The 15,557-nt window shown below is 45.7% G+C and overlaps 1 pseudogene; it reads left to right on the forward strand.

The window, feature by feature from the left end:
* Window positions 1-13,043, forward strand: part of LOC143586851 (fasciclin-like arabinogalactan protein 7 pseudogene) — a 51,604-nt pseudogene extending 38,561 nt beyond the window's left edge.
* Window positions 13,044-15,557: the final 2,514 nt, after the last annotated feature.

A 15,557-nucleotide genomic window follows, 5' to 3' on the forward strand; every position in this document is an offset into this window, starting at 1 on the left:
TTAGAGTTCTCGGCCAGTTGGTGTTATGTTGTGGGTCTGGCCCAACTAGGCCCACAAGCCAAAATGAACAGTGGCCTGAGTTTACTAGTTGGACCATCTATATAAGTTAAACAAATGAGCCCAACTTAGAAAGTGTGTTGGTTAATTAAAATACCAACTTAAATAATTATACGGTTAATTAATATGTATGTATTTAACAGTTAGACGGGCACAGTTAAAGAAGGGATTAACCATTAACGGCGAGCGTAACAGGATCCAGGTGAGTTTCTAGCCCCATTCCTTGTTATGTTTTTCGGGGCTGTGTGCATACTCGACATGTTTGTTAATACACTTATCCTAAGTGATAAGTGAATGCCTTATGTGATGATGTGAGATGTAGGAATGATTGCTTGTTGGTACGTGAACGATCTTCGGATATTGCACGTACTGTCAGGTTGTAATGCTATGTATAATGTATGTATGACATGTATGCTTATATGTATGAATGTAATAAAGTTAATAAAAGAAGGAAAGGTATGTTTGTATGGTAACGAAGAGTCGTGCCCTAATAATACTCGAGGTATGATGTATGATTGTATGGTTACGAAGAGGGTACCGAGCCCTAATAATACTCGAGGTATGATGTATGGTTGTATGGTTACGAAGAGGGTACTGAGCCCTAATAATACTCGAGATATGATGTATGGTTGTATGGTTACGAAGAGGGTACCGAGCCCTAATAATACTCGAGGAAGGAGGGAATCGAACCCTACTAATATTCGAGAACTAGGGAACCGAACCCTACTAATATTCAAGGAAGGAGGATACCGAGCCCTAATAATACTCGAGGAAGGAGGGTACCGAGCCCTAATAATACTCGAGGAATGTAGGGCGTAATGCTCTTTATAACGTAAGATATGAAAGTATGAGTGGATGTATGAAAGTAAAATGATAGTATGAAAGTATGAACGAAAGTGTATAAGTATGTATTTATTGTATGATGTATGATTAACTAGAACTCACTCAGCGTAGCTGACTTTTAGTATGCACGCAGGTGAGTAGGATGAGGCAGCTCACTTGAGGGGAACGCGTGTCATTAAATAAGAGGCTGGCATCTGAAGACTCAAGACGCTTAAGTTTATTGTTTTGTTTATTTTTTGAAAGACGTGATGTTGTTCTAAGACAAGTTATGGTTTGTTATGATATGTATTATGAAAGTTTTTATATCCCGCGAACGTTTTTATTAACTCTGATGATTATAACTATGTTGATGAGTAAATCCAACGTCCAAACGTGAGGCACCGGTAACGGGGCGTTACAAATATATATATATATATATACACACACACGTGTATATATATACCACACACAATCCATTATAATAATAATAAAATCAAAATGGAAGCCGGCGGCAAATAGATTCCCCCCCCCCCCTATCGGCCCACATTTCGGCGGGGGGAGGGGGGGTGCTAGCCCATTTTCGCCGCAATTCGCCCCAAGTTTACGCCCACTACGGGTGGCCTTACCATCCACCCCACCTACCACACTCCCTAACAAAACCCTCTTAATTTATATATATACATATACACACACACTCCAATCTACACTGTGTTATCTCCACACTTCACTTTTGTTGTCTCTTCAAGTTCTTCAACCAAAAGGTCAGTTTTTACCTTTCAATTATCTACCCTGTGTTATCTCTTTTATCACATACTATTATCATGTATGCTTCATTTTGATCTAGATCTACTTTTATATCATACATTTATATACTGCATTGCGTAATGTAGGCTCTTTGTACATGTTCTTCAAATGGATTTGCAGATTGACATTTTAACGATTTTAGCGCCTTTCTGTTGTATCGAAATTGTAATATTGAAATCTAAGAACATTGCTGTTCAAATGTGGGTATAACTTTATGCAATCATGACATCTTCCACATTCACTGGTCACTTTTTGAAACTATTAGACGTAAATTTTATCCATTGCAAACTGTTTATAATTATTTGATTATAATAGGTTAATTTCGAGTCTTTGAATAAGGTCATCAGGATCCAGGTTATCATTATAGGGTCACATTTGAAATAAGTGTTAGCTTGAACCATTCAGATTAGCTTAGCCGATATGTGAGTGGAGGGTATTTCTGTAATTTACGTAACACAAGCACATTACACTTAACTACTCTGAATTGAGAATCTTGAGATCTAATATAAGGTCAAACATGATATACAAGAAGATTCCTATAATAAACAAGAGTAACTTACTTGGTTAGTCGATGTCAGTAGTTGAGACTTTCATAAATAGTCATTTAGTTAGACTAACATATTTTAATCGGTTCACTTTTTTTAACATTAAAATTTCACATTTACCTTCTATTTGCACTCATGATCTATTGGTACAGTGGTATGGTGTATTCCCTCACAAACATGAGGTTGTGGGTTCAAATATTTGCAATTGCAACGTAAATGTGTAAATTTGCTATTAAAAAAAAACAAAACTTACATTTGCAAGGATTTGAACCTACAACCTCACACTTGTAAAAAGACATCATACAACTAGACCAATATATCTTAGTTATATTCCAAACAACTACAAAAACAAGAATAACATGAATCAAATAACCAACTTCAAACAAATTATGAATTCAATTTATGCTTTTATGTAGATTTATAGTACTAATAAAGCAAAAGGCTTTAATAAATAAAATATATACTATTATTTATATAATAATTCAGTAAATGTCATTATAAAAAAACAACATTTAAAATAAAAAGATTTTGAAATCCGGCGAGTTCGTTAATATGGTCACGCTCGGTGTTACAACATCCACAATGGTGAAGCCCCCTCCATCCGTTTACCCAACTTTACATCAATATCACCTCATTCTCTCTCCTCTCACAACTTTCAGCCGCTTGTCAATCCAAACAGTTTGCTCTCTCTCTCTCTCCTTAATGTGGCCATATTCAGTTCGTGGGTTTCGTTTTGAAATCCAAACCGTGACCACATGAGCATCTTTGGAAATGATCTTAGACTGATCGTGACTAAACCTATTCAATAATGTGACATGGGTTTTTAATATTATATTGCAGTAATTGGAAACTATCCACTCTAAAAGATGAACAACACCAAGATTTTTACAACTTGTGCATTCTTGCTTTTATGTTGTACATTAGCACATGCTCAAGCAGGATATGGTGCAACATCGGATTCCGCATACGGTTCAGCACTACTTGCTCTTTCATCCTGAAGAGGTAGGTCCCAGCAGAGCCCAGTTGGACCCGCAAGACTCACCTTAAACAGGGACGTCTGCGCAGAAACCAACTGGATCCGCAGGACCAACCATGCTCAGAGACGTGACGTCCTCACGCGCAGTACGCAAGCTGTTCCCGCAGGAAATGCCTCCCAATGGTGAAGGACTCCGCCTGTCCCCGCAGCCTCGGATACAAGCCATTAGGGAAGGCCACCCGCGCAGCAAGGCTACACGCACAAGGCACTTAGCTCTCAATCACAGTGTCACCTGAAGGAATGAGCGAAGCCGGGAACAATCCCGCACAAGGGCGGGAGGGGGAATACTCCCGCCCAAATAAGCCAGTCCGTACGATACGGGAAGATCTTCTGTACTGTACCTGACGAGGTATGGGAAAAAGATCTGACTAAAGATACGACAGCTTATGGACAACAGTATGGCGACCAGCATGCTCCTATACTGTATGTCACTATTAGCCGCTGCCTACTCACCAACTCTTGTCATACCACGTGCGCAGCCGGCAGTTGGTGGGAAAGGAATAGTATACAGCAGGCCTGGTCGCTATCAGCCGCTGCCTACCCACCAACTACCAACAGGCACGTGGGTAGGCTACTGTTGGTGGAACAGGATTACTGTTGCAGCCGGCCACACCTCCTTGGAAACCTACCTTCGGCTATAAATACCACAAATGGTATGACCATCTCATCTTATCTTGTATCATCATATTATACCTGATATCTGCTCTAGCAATCTCTTAATATACATTTATATTTAAAGAGCAATCTAGTCTGATTCTCACGCCGGAGGGTGGTCACAAGGAGGAACCCCCCCCCCCCCTTCTCAGTGACAAGCTCACGGTGTCTGTTTTGCAGGTTCAGAAGAACCATCTTCTCGGGGTCTAACCCCTCGTGGGAAACATCTAACCCCCAGATTATCTATAATCTGTCCGGGGACCGGTTAGTGTTTCTTCATTGGCGCCATCCGTGCATAAAGCTAGAACTACATTTTTCTCCAGTTTTTTCAAACTTCTACAAAGATGGTTAGAGAAATTCCGGTAACCACAACCCCAGCTACAGGGGGGAATACCGGCAACACAGTTTTTACAAACACTACCCCGGTTACCCAAGCCGGGGCAAGTGAAGTAAATTTTACGAACACTACCCCAGTTACTCAAGGTGGGGTAAGTGCAGTAAATGATCGCCTACTGGGATCCACCGATACCCAGTTTGAGAAACGAAGACTCCCCCGCCAAACTCTCGATGAAGTTAAGGCATGGGCGGAGGCACGACAAAAGGAATTCCAGGCTGAGTTGGACGAACGCTTGCGTTCCGTATAACAGGCCGACGAATTCGAATACTTGGAGGATGACTCGGAAGAATCCGACTCCGACGCGAACCCTCGCCATAGGGCAAAAGGGAAGCGTAAGGAAACGGAATCCCAACCGAAAAGGCATTTTGGACAAGCCTTCAAACCAAAAAGCACAGGTGGAAGTCCACGAGACTTCTCCAAAACGTTCAGACCAAACGTTGCAAATGCGGGAACGTCCAAATTTGCAAGGGACATTGCGGAAGCAATTGCCCCAAAAAGTGCCAAACAAATGTCAAGCATAGGCACATATGATGGTATATCTGACCCCGATGATCATTTGAACAGATTCATAGCGGGGGCAACCGTCAGTAGTTGGACGGAACCTACGTGGTGTTACATGTTCCAAATGACACTGGTTGGGGCTGCTAGAGCGTGGTTCGATCGTCTACCGGTCAACCACATCTACGATTGGGCAGACTTCCAACAGAAGTTTAGCCAACACTTCAGCCAGCAAAGAAAGTATACCGAGGAGCAATGGACAATCCTCAAATGCATTCGAGAAACAGATGAATCTTTGCTGGACTTCATCTCTCGCTTCAACTCGAAGAAGCTAAGTCTGGGTAACATTAGCGAAGACCTTGTTCGCGCTGCTTTCATACAGGGCGCGAACGACCCAGAGCTCATCCGCACCTTAACAGGTAAAGATGGCATGCCATCCACATGGGATGCCATCATGACAGCAGCTAAACGCTTTGCGGAAACGGAGAAGCAACTGGGTAGAGATCTCCCACAGAGCACAAACCTCTACACCCAGAAAACAAGAGAGGACAACGTTCTCACCGCCCGATTAAACAAAAAGCGGAAGCTAGGCATTTGGCAGTCAAGGGTAAACTTTGACACCTCATCCGGCTTGCAGCATCGGTTAGGCGGAAGGGATAACATACAGTCCAAGAACTCCAGATGGACGCCGCTCACCAAAAGCGTCACCGAGATATTCGCCACCGAGGAGCTCCCATGGCCAAAGCCTCAAATAATCCGACATCGTCACAATGCTGATCGGAGCAAGTACTGTGACTTTCACAGGACAAAAGGCCACACCACCGAAGAATGCATAGACGTGAAGGATATGGTCGAAGCATTCGTCAGAGATGGGACGCTTGCGCACCTCGTGGCGCAATGAACGCTGAGCAGGCTGATGCGTGTAGAACCCCAGCTGGGGGAAACACGAATAAAATTCCAGCTTCAAGGTGGAGACTACACGCTGCGTAAAGAACGAGATCCCGAACCAGGTGCGTATCGGCTCGATGGCACTCCCATCCCAACAACATGGAAGGGAGCTCATTTACACAGTTTGCATGTAAATCAATTCCAAATTTGTAAAGAAAAGGCCAAGAGCCACTTCTAATGGAAATGATTCTCCTTAAAACATTGACGCTGATGATTTTACATTTACATTTTTATGAACACTAATATGCCGGTTTTCACCGCATAATTACGTAAAAAGTCGTTGCATAGGGAAGGCGGCAAAACCCGCATAAACCCAAAAAACGACAAACCTTCACGCAGGTCAGTTGAAGGGGAAAAGTTCAGTTATCCCATCAAATGAAAGTGCCGGTCTATCCGCATGAATCATGAAAGGAAACTGAACACTAACCTATTGACAACCGCGCGTCGAACGGTTCAAAACAAATTTCTTAAAAGGATGAGGAAAACCTACACGCAGGTCAGATATGGGTAAAGTTTAGCCATCCTACTAAGTGCAAGTGACGGTTCTACCCGCACAATCACGAAAGAGGAAGCAAAACTTCACACCTATTATCAACCACGTTCAAAGGTTAACTTATCCTCAAAGGATGAGGAAAACCTACACGCAGGTCGGATATGGGTAAAGTTTAGCCATCCTACTAAGTGCAAGTGACGGTTCTACCCGCACAATCACTAAGGAGGAAGCAAAACTTCACACCTATTATCTACCACGTTCAAAGGTTAACTTATTCTAAACACTTGGAAAATTGCTAATTTAAACTAAAGTATGCAAGTCATATAACGTTTATAGAGCAAGGAATCCAATAAAAGAAACGGTCTTACCCGCACAAAAGATTTATATTTCATAAATATTCGTTACAAGAATGGCCGGGTAACTACCCGCCTACAAAAGTAAATCTATACTATATCTATCCTAGCAGCGGGAAGGGATCTTCAGGATCAGGCTTCAAGGCCACTTCCACTTGGACCAGCCCCATCAGTAGAGCGTGGCAGTTCAAGGAAAGCTTTGAGGATAGCTAGCCCGTCATCAGCAGCGGCAACTTCTTTCACCTTCTCCACCACTGGATGCGGGAAGGCGGCGTATTGATTTACTGCTTGGTCGTATACAGCTTCGGTATCTACATCGAATAAAGGGAAGTTGGAAGGCGGGATGCCTTTCTCAACGAACCCTAGACCAAGCAGAAAGCCGGCCTTTTCCCCATCCTCGTGAGAAGCGTTGAGGGTTGCGCTCATAGCATCGTCGTAAGATGTCTCTGAGAAGACCCGATGCACAACCTACAAAAGAAAATATACAAGTGTCAAACCTTTTCTATTTGCAAAGAAAAGCGTAAAGACATGAAAACATACCTGAGACAACGCTTCTCGAAGAAGCCATTCCTTGGCAGCCAGAGCTTCTTGGAGGGCAGCTTGAGCTTCGTTACGGGCGCGTTCGGCTTCACTCTTGTTGAGGTTGGCAAGCAACACCTCTTTAGCCGCAGCCTCTTCGACGCCCTTTAGCTTACGCTCGGTATGGTCAAGCACCCCCCTCTGGTCCAGGATTTCTTGAAGCTTCTTAGCATCCTCCATTGCCAAGGCATCATGAGCCTGCTGGAGAGCCTCTAATTTTGCTTTAAGCTCTTCATTCTCCACGCGTAGAGGCTCAGCAACAGCTTCAGCCTTGGTGGCCCTCTCGGTTGCGTTCCTCGCAGTTTCCTTAGCCAGCCGAAGCTGTTCATTAACAGCTTGGGCAGCCTTGGAACGGGCCTCGAGTCGAGCCTGAACTTCAACCTCAAGGGCCTTGAAGGCCTTCTCCTTCTCCGCAGCCGCTGCGGAGAGTTTTTGGTTCTCCTCCCTGATAGCCCGCGCCTGAGCTACTTCTTTAGCGCGAGCTGCTTTTAACTTGTCGTTTTCACGACAAAGCAGCTCGACGCGCGGCTGCATCCGGGCGAGGAGAACCCGAAGCTCATTGCTTAGCCTACCCTCCTGGTAGCTAGCCATGGCTTCCCCCAACGCACCACTGGGAGCAGCGTGACGAGCCCATTCCACGCACTCCACAGGGGTACGAAGGGTTGTTCCTCGGCGTATGTTCAATCGCGGAACATACACTTCATTGGAATCCGACACTGCAGAAAACAAAAAGCAGTCAGGAAAAGATGATAAAAAATATATATATAAGTGAAAAAGGGCCAAAGGAACCCTACGCACCTGTAGGGTCTATAACAGGCCGATAGCCGCCGAACCCATCACCTGAACCCAAAGGAAACCCATCCAAAAGGGCAGGCAGATGGGAAGGTAGCAAAGATTGGCGAGAACCCCCACGCGTACCTGATGGACCGGCCGTCGTTGCCGATGGCGGGGGCATAGTAGCAGCCGCCGTGGTCGCCGCCGCGGTCGCTGCCACAGATTCCGCAGCAATGGTAACCGCCGGCTCGGTGAAGGATGCTGTAAAAATCGCACTCACGGCCGGCGGTGACGTCATCTCGGCTGGAACAGTCGGCTCAAAGGAGTGAGCAACTGAACCAGCGGGAGCAGGCGCAGGCGCCTGGGTCGACGCCTCAGGTAGGCTGACCAAGCCTACCGTCATCGGCGGAGAGGTACTCCTCTGCGCTCCACCCTGGAATGCGTCAACATCCACGCCTGCGTAAAGAAGAAAAGTGTTAAAAAGGATAAAGCTATGAAGATAAAAGCTGAAGGAAGTTGTACTTACGGGTTTTCTTGAGCCTGAAAGTACGAACGGGCGGGGATGAACCCGATGGAGCCGGCCTCTTTGCGCCGGTCACCGTCGTCTTCTTGGGCTCTCCGGAGGTGACAGTAGCAACCTCCGGAGCCGTGGTCTTATCACCACCGGGATTCCCCGCCACCTCCTCGCTCTCAGTCTCCGAGTCAGACAGAGGCACCGGATCGGCAGTGGAGGCCACCTTCTCCTTTCCCTTCCCGCCGGCAGCCTTCTTCTTCCGCACCAACGGAGGACCATCTGCGGATTCCTCATCAGAACAGACGATTAGAGGAATTCCGGCAGAGGTTTCAACATTGAGGGGTCGAGGGTTGAAGAGCGCCTTACCTGGCCGCCTGGCGCTAAGGATCTCATGGCCTAGCGGATAGACCTCCACGAACCGATCCGCAGTTTGTTCGAGGATGGGCAACTCGTTCTCGTCAAGAGCGCGAGTACCCATCCGTACGGGACCGTCAGCCTCCCGCGGGTTAAGGAGCGACTTCAGGTCGTTCCCCTCTGAAATAAACAGGGAAAAAGTTCGAAGAAATTTAAAATCAACAAAAGGAAAGAAAGCATACCGTAAGGAACAGAGTTCGAACCGTATTCGAGGACGATCGGAACCTTCTGCGCGTCCGCCGCCTTCCAGACCCGGCTCATCCCCAACATGACCATCCCGGACTCCGCAAACCGGTAAACCGGAGATTGGATCCGAGATATCCTTGAAAACCATTCCGCCTCCTGGTAGTTGGAGGCGTGAAGGCTTGGGAGAGCTTGCCCATTCTTAAACTTCATGGCAAGGGGAATGGCGCGAGCGGAGATAAAGAAGAACTCCCGCTTCCACGCGCGAAGACTGCGCTCGGTCGCGCAAATCTTCAAACCCTTGATACGGGTTGTCAGGGTATACCACCCCTGGATGCACCTCCAAGTGTAGAAGGTCATCAGGCGGTCAACATGGGGCTCGATGCCCAAAATCCGGCACACCCACTCAAAGTGGCGAATCTTGGCGACCGCCATAGGGTGCAGCTCGGTCAAATGAACACCGTGCCTCTCAAGGACACGGTAAACAAACTTTGTCAATGGGAACCTAAGATTCCCATAGACAAAGAATGCTGCATAAACCCCGATCTTGCCTCTAGGGGCATCGTACACGGTCTGATGGGGTTCAGGAAACTCAGGCTCGAGAGGATCGAGCATGAACTTCCTAACAACATACCGGTACAGATCGCCGGGCAGAGCACACTGGCACTCTCCAGCAGTACTCTTGTCATCGGCTGTAGACTCGAGATCACGTGAAGACATCTTGCAGAAAGAAGAAAACGATTTCGGGAAAATGCTTGCCTGAAAAGGTGAGTATTTGCCGGAAATCGCTAAGAGGAAGAGAAGGGTGAAAGTGTGGATTACAAAGAGCCCTCTCCCCCTTTATATACTAATCGCAATTAATGCGATGAATTTAATGCGGAGGAGAGAGAAATAGAAGGTGCAATGAAACTATGACACGTGGCAAAAAGCAAGCTGGCAACAGCTGTTGACAGGACGCGTACCATTAATTTCGCGGCCACGCGCCCGAAAAATCGCGCCCACGCGCTTGTAAAAGCGTCTGGAATGACCATGTACTGTCACGTCACCATAACTTCCTGCACGTCCTGACACAGTCAGAAGAAACCGTCGCACAACGTTTCAGAGGTTTGGACTGTTCCTATCTTTCCACCAACCTTTCGAATTTCAAAAATTCAAAATTTAAAAATGTTAAAAAGTAAGCGGGAAAATACCCCTTACCTTGGCGAACAAGTAACCGTAAGACGGATGCGGGTACAGTGTAAAGGCAAAACCCTTCACATACCTAGCACCCGCAGGGAATTGAAGCCAAGTAAACCTTGGCGAACAAGTAACCGTAAGACGGATGCGGGTACAGTGTAAAGGCAAAACCCTTCACATACCTAGCACCCGCAGGGAATTGAAGCCAAGTAAACCTTGGCGAACAAGTAACCGTAAGACGGATGCGGGTACAGTGTAAAGGCAAAACCCTTCACATACCTAGCACCCGCAGGGAATTGAAGCCAAGTAAACCTTGGCGAACAAGTAACCGTAAGACGGATGCGGGTACAGTGTAAAGGCAAAACCCTTCACATACCTAGCACCCGCAGGGAATTGAAGCCAAGTAAACCTTGGCGAACAAGTAACCGTAAGACGGATGCGGGTACAGTGTAAAGGCAAAACCCTTCACATACCTAGCACCCGCAGGGAATTGAAGCCAAATATTCCTCGGCAACCAAGTAACTATAAGACGGGTGCGGGTACAGTGTAAAGGCAAAACCCTTCACATACCTAGCACCCGCAGGGAATTGACGCCAGGAATACCTTGGAAGTAAAGTAACCGTAAGACGAGCGCTGGTACAGTGTTAAGGCAAAACCCTTCACGTACCTAGCACTCCGCTGGGAATTGAAACCAAGAAGGATCTTCTGGGCGATGCTTGCGGAAACGGAAATAACATCCCCGCATAGCGGGAACGTCGAGAACTACGTTGTTTGAAGCTCCAGGATGGAATTGGTGGTTTTAACATAATTGATCACTATGTTCAAAACTACCAAAACCTCATGGAGAATCCACACAAGTGGGACTCAACGCTCCTGACTTGCGAGGAGGTTACAGACCTACCCGCATCATACCCAAAGACCAAGCAGGAAACTGGGGAATTTCTACAAGTGACAAGGACTTCCGCGGGAAGAATCCCCATGGAAAACCTTAAAAAACCCCTTTTCAAAAACCCTTTGCTTAAGTCCAAAAGTTCTCCTCACTTTATTAAACACGCATGAGAAGAACATTGGACTGGGGGGACTTGAAGAGGTAGGTCCCAGCAGAGCCCAGTTGGACCCGCAAGACTCACCTTAAACAGGGACGTCTGCGCAGAAACCAACTGGATCCGCAGGACCAACCATGCTCAGAGACGTGACGTCCTCACGCGCAGTACGCAAGCTGTTCCCGCAGGAAATGCCTCCCAATGGTGAAGGACTCCGCCTGTCCCCGCAGCCTCGGATACAAGCCATTAGGGAAGGCCACCCGCGCAGCAAGGCTACACGCACAAGGCACTTAGCTCTCAATCACAGTGTCACCTGAAGGAATGAGCGAAGCCGGGAACAATCCCGCACAAGGGCGGGAGGGGGAATACTCCCTCCCAAATAAGCCAGTCCGTACGATACGGGAAGATCTTCTGTACTGTACCTGACGAGGTATGGGAAAAAGATCTGACTAAAGATACGACAGCTTATGGACAACAGTATGGCGACCAGCATGCTCCTATACTGTATGTCACTATTAGCCGCTGCCTACTCACCAACTCTTGTCATACCACGTGCGCAGCCGGCAGTTGGTGGAAAAGGAATAGTATACAGCAGGCCTGGTCGCTATCAGCCGCTGCCTACCCACCAACTACCAACAGGCACGTGGGTAGGCTACTGTTGGTGGAACAGGAATACTGTTGCAGCCGGCCACACCTCCTTGGAAACCTACCTTCGGCTATAAATACCACAAATGGTATGACCATCTCATCTTATCTTGTATCATCATATTATACCTGATATCTGCTCTAGCAATCTCTTAATATACATTTATATTTAAAGAGCAATCTAGTTTGATTCTCACGCCGGAGGGTGGTCACAAGGAGGAACCCCCCCCCCCCTTCTCAGTGACAAGCTCACGGTGTCTGTTTTGCAGGTTCAGAAGGATCATCTTCTCAGGGTCTAACCCCTCATGGGAAACATCTAACCCCCAGATTATCTATAATCTGTCCGGGGACCGGTTAGTGTTTCTTCACATCCCCAGCTACCGAAGAACCGCTTCCACCCGCATCCGCACCCGAATCTGTACCTGAATACGTAAACCTAACCGAACTCCTAACCGTCGCGGGCCCATTCTCAACCTTCCTGCACTACCTAGAGTCCACCAAACTCATTGAAACACTACAAACACAAGCCAACGACACCGAAGAAGGCATCACACTTTTTGTACCAAAAAACACAGCCTTTTCCAACCTTAAAAAACCATCACTTTCAAACCTTACATCGGACCAACTAAAACAGTTGTGTCTTTTTCATGTCCTCCCACATTATTATTCCTTATCCGATTTTAAAAACCTTAGCGGGTCCGGTCCCATTAACACGTTAGCTGGTAGAACATATACGTTAAATTTTACTGATGATTCGGGTACGGTTTGGATTGGGTCGGGTTGGACGAATACAGTGGTTAGTAGTAGTGTGCATGCTAAGGACCCAGTGGCAATTTATCAGGTAAATAAAGTGTTACTTCCGGAAGCAATATTTGGGACTGATATACCTTTGCCGGCGCCAGCTCCGGCACCGGTGGCGGTGCCAGATGTTGCTCCGGTGGCTGATGGTCCAGATAGTGATCGTGGGAAAGGTAAAGGGAAAAGTGTAGGTTCGGATGCCGCGACAAGGTCGTCGACTCCGTCTGGTGCTTATCGGGTTAATGGATGGAGGAGAGTGGTGATGGTGGTGGTTTCCAATGGATTGGTGGTGGGGTTGTGGTTTTACTAGTGAAGGGGTATGCACCCGCCTTAACATCGAGCGGGGCGGGTCAACCCACAAGATATAGACAAGAGGTTTGAGATCAGGATGTCACGAAGACACAAAGCCAAAACCTATGCGCGTGGCGCATATCACATATGCTCACGCATCACATATGCTCACGCATATCACATACGCTCACGCATCACATACGCTCACGCATCACATACGCTCACGCATATCACATCTGCGTGTGGCGCATATCACATATGCTCACGCATATTACATATGCTTACGCATATCACATGCTCACGCATATCACATCTGCGCATGAAACATCTGCGCGTGAGAATAAAGAGGAGACCTTGCGCATCCCCGGGATAGGCGCATAAAGGACAACACAACAAATGAGACAATAGTCTAATCCAAATCAGGATAAGGAAACCATGATTGTACTCATCAGACAACCTTCCAGAAGGTATCTTTTAAGGAATAAAGAATGTGCTGATGTTGACAGCTGCCAATGAAGGGTGGACAACTCAGCAAAACCCATGTGCCACCACATGATGGCACATGGGTCAGGTAAAATACCTTGGTCAGAGAATAATCAATGAAAAAGCACCAGGTGTCCTAATTACACGTGGCGCGAAGCAATAGGAGGAGGCCAAAAAGGCCCTAATTGGGTCTGAGCCCAATCATTGGAAACCCTAATACTATAAATACCACACCACCTCCACAGTTGGGGTCAAGCAAGAAATATATTCTGAATCCTTTACTCATTTTCACATTCTTATCTTCTCCTGCAATATCTTATTCTCACACCGGAGGGTTACCCCAAAGAGGACCCCTCTGTCCCTTTCTGAGGGGTAAGCTCACGGTGCTGTTCGTTTTGTAGGTGGAAGAACTCGTATCTCGGAAAACCATCGGTGATATAGCACACTCATACCCGAGGAACGTAGATCGAATACAAGTAAGTCGATCCACGCTTCTTCAACTAGATAGTTGGATTTTAGTTATGCATGTTAGAATTTGATGGACTGTATGTTAGTTTATGATTATTTGTGGATTTTGATGTTTTATTGTGTTTGTGTCTGGATTTGAATCAAAGAGATTACAAAAGGTGGTTACGAAAAACGCCCCAACACATTACTATATAGGTATCGGACTTATTCAAGTTTATGCGTAGTGGTTCCAAACTCATGTAATTATAATCTTTAAATAACGTTTCAATTAGTTAAGCGAATAAAAATTCAAATAAATGAAAAAGTGTGATAGGCTTATGTAACTAAATACAAAGCTTGCAAATATGTGATTGGCCCTCACATGTGGGCAACACCGTCATGGTGAAAATGCTGGGAAGGGAAAAAAATGGGCCAAAAGCGTCCCACCCGTAGCGATGGGGCGTTTTGAAGATGTAAATTGGTGAGCAGCATCCCATTATGCATGCTCTAGTGACTGTTCAGGAAAAGATTTCTATTGATTTCGATAATTGATATTGACTCCTTTATCAAAATGATCGAGTTTTGATTTAAACATTATTATGATTCAACTGATATTGAATACTTATTTAATCACACTTATATTAGGTGGATGGGCTCATTTTGGTGTGTTTTGGGTTCAACCTAATCAAACCTGAAAATTGATTGTTCAATTTTAGACCATCCATATTCATATTGTAAGGCCCCGTTGCTGGTGCCTCACATTTGGACGTTGGATTTACTCATTAATATAGTTCTAATCATCAGAGTTAATAAAAACATACGCGGAATATAAAAACTTTCATAAGCATTACATTAATCCATAACTTGTCTTAGAATAAACACATTGTCTTTCAAAATAACATAATATTAAACATAAACGTCTTCCGATGCCAGCCTCTTATTCAATGCCACGTGCTCCCCTCAAGCGAGCTGTTTCATTCTACTCACCTGCGTGTATACTAAAAGTCAGCTACGCTGAGTGAGTTCTAGTTAATAACATACTTTACATACATACATACGTACTTCCGTTCATACTCTCATAAATCAAATTCTGCTTTACTCTATTCTATTCTGCATCGGATATTATTAGGGTCCGGTCCCGTTTCTGCCTTGGATATTATTAGGGTCCAGTCCCTTTTTCTGCCTCGGAAGTTATCAGGGTCCATTCCCTTTTTCTGCCTCGAGATTATTAAAGGGCTCGGTCCCTTGTTCTGCCTTGGATATTATTAGGGTCCAGTCCCTTTTCTACCTTTCTATCTCTTACATTCATTCATAACATACATACATATCATTCATAGCTTATACATAACATTATATCTTGACAGCACGTGCAATATCCGAAATTCCTTCACGTACCGACAAGCCATCATTCTTACCTGTCACATAATCACATAAGGCATATACTTATCACTTAGGATAAATGTGTTAACAATCAAATAGAGTATGCACACAGCCCCGAAAACATAACACATAAATGGGGCTAGAAACTCACCTGAATGCGGTTACGTTCACCGTTAATCGTAATCCCTTTCTTGAGCTGTGCACGGCTAACTGTATAATATTC

Source organism: Bidens hawaiensis, unplaced genomic scaffold (assembly GCF_021521415.1).
Source record: "Bidens hawaiensis isolate Kalapana, Puna unplaced genomic scaffold, B.hawaiensis_p1.1 tig00035010_1, whole genome shotgun sequence".
In the NCBI taxonomy this organism is placed as follows: domain Eukaryota; kingdom Viridiplantae; phylum Streptophyta; class Magnoliopsida; order Asterales; family Asteraceae; genus Bidens; species Bidens hawaiensis.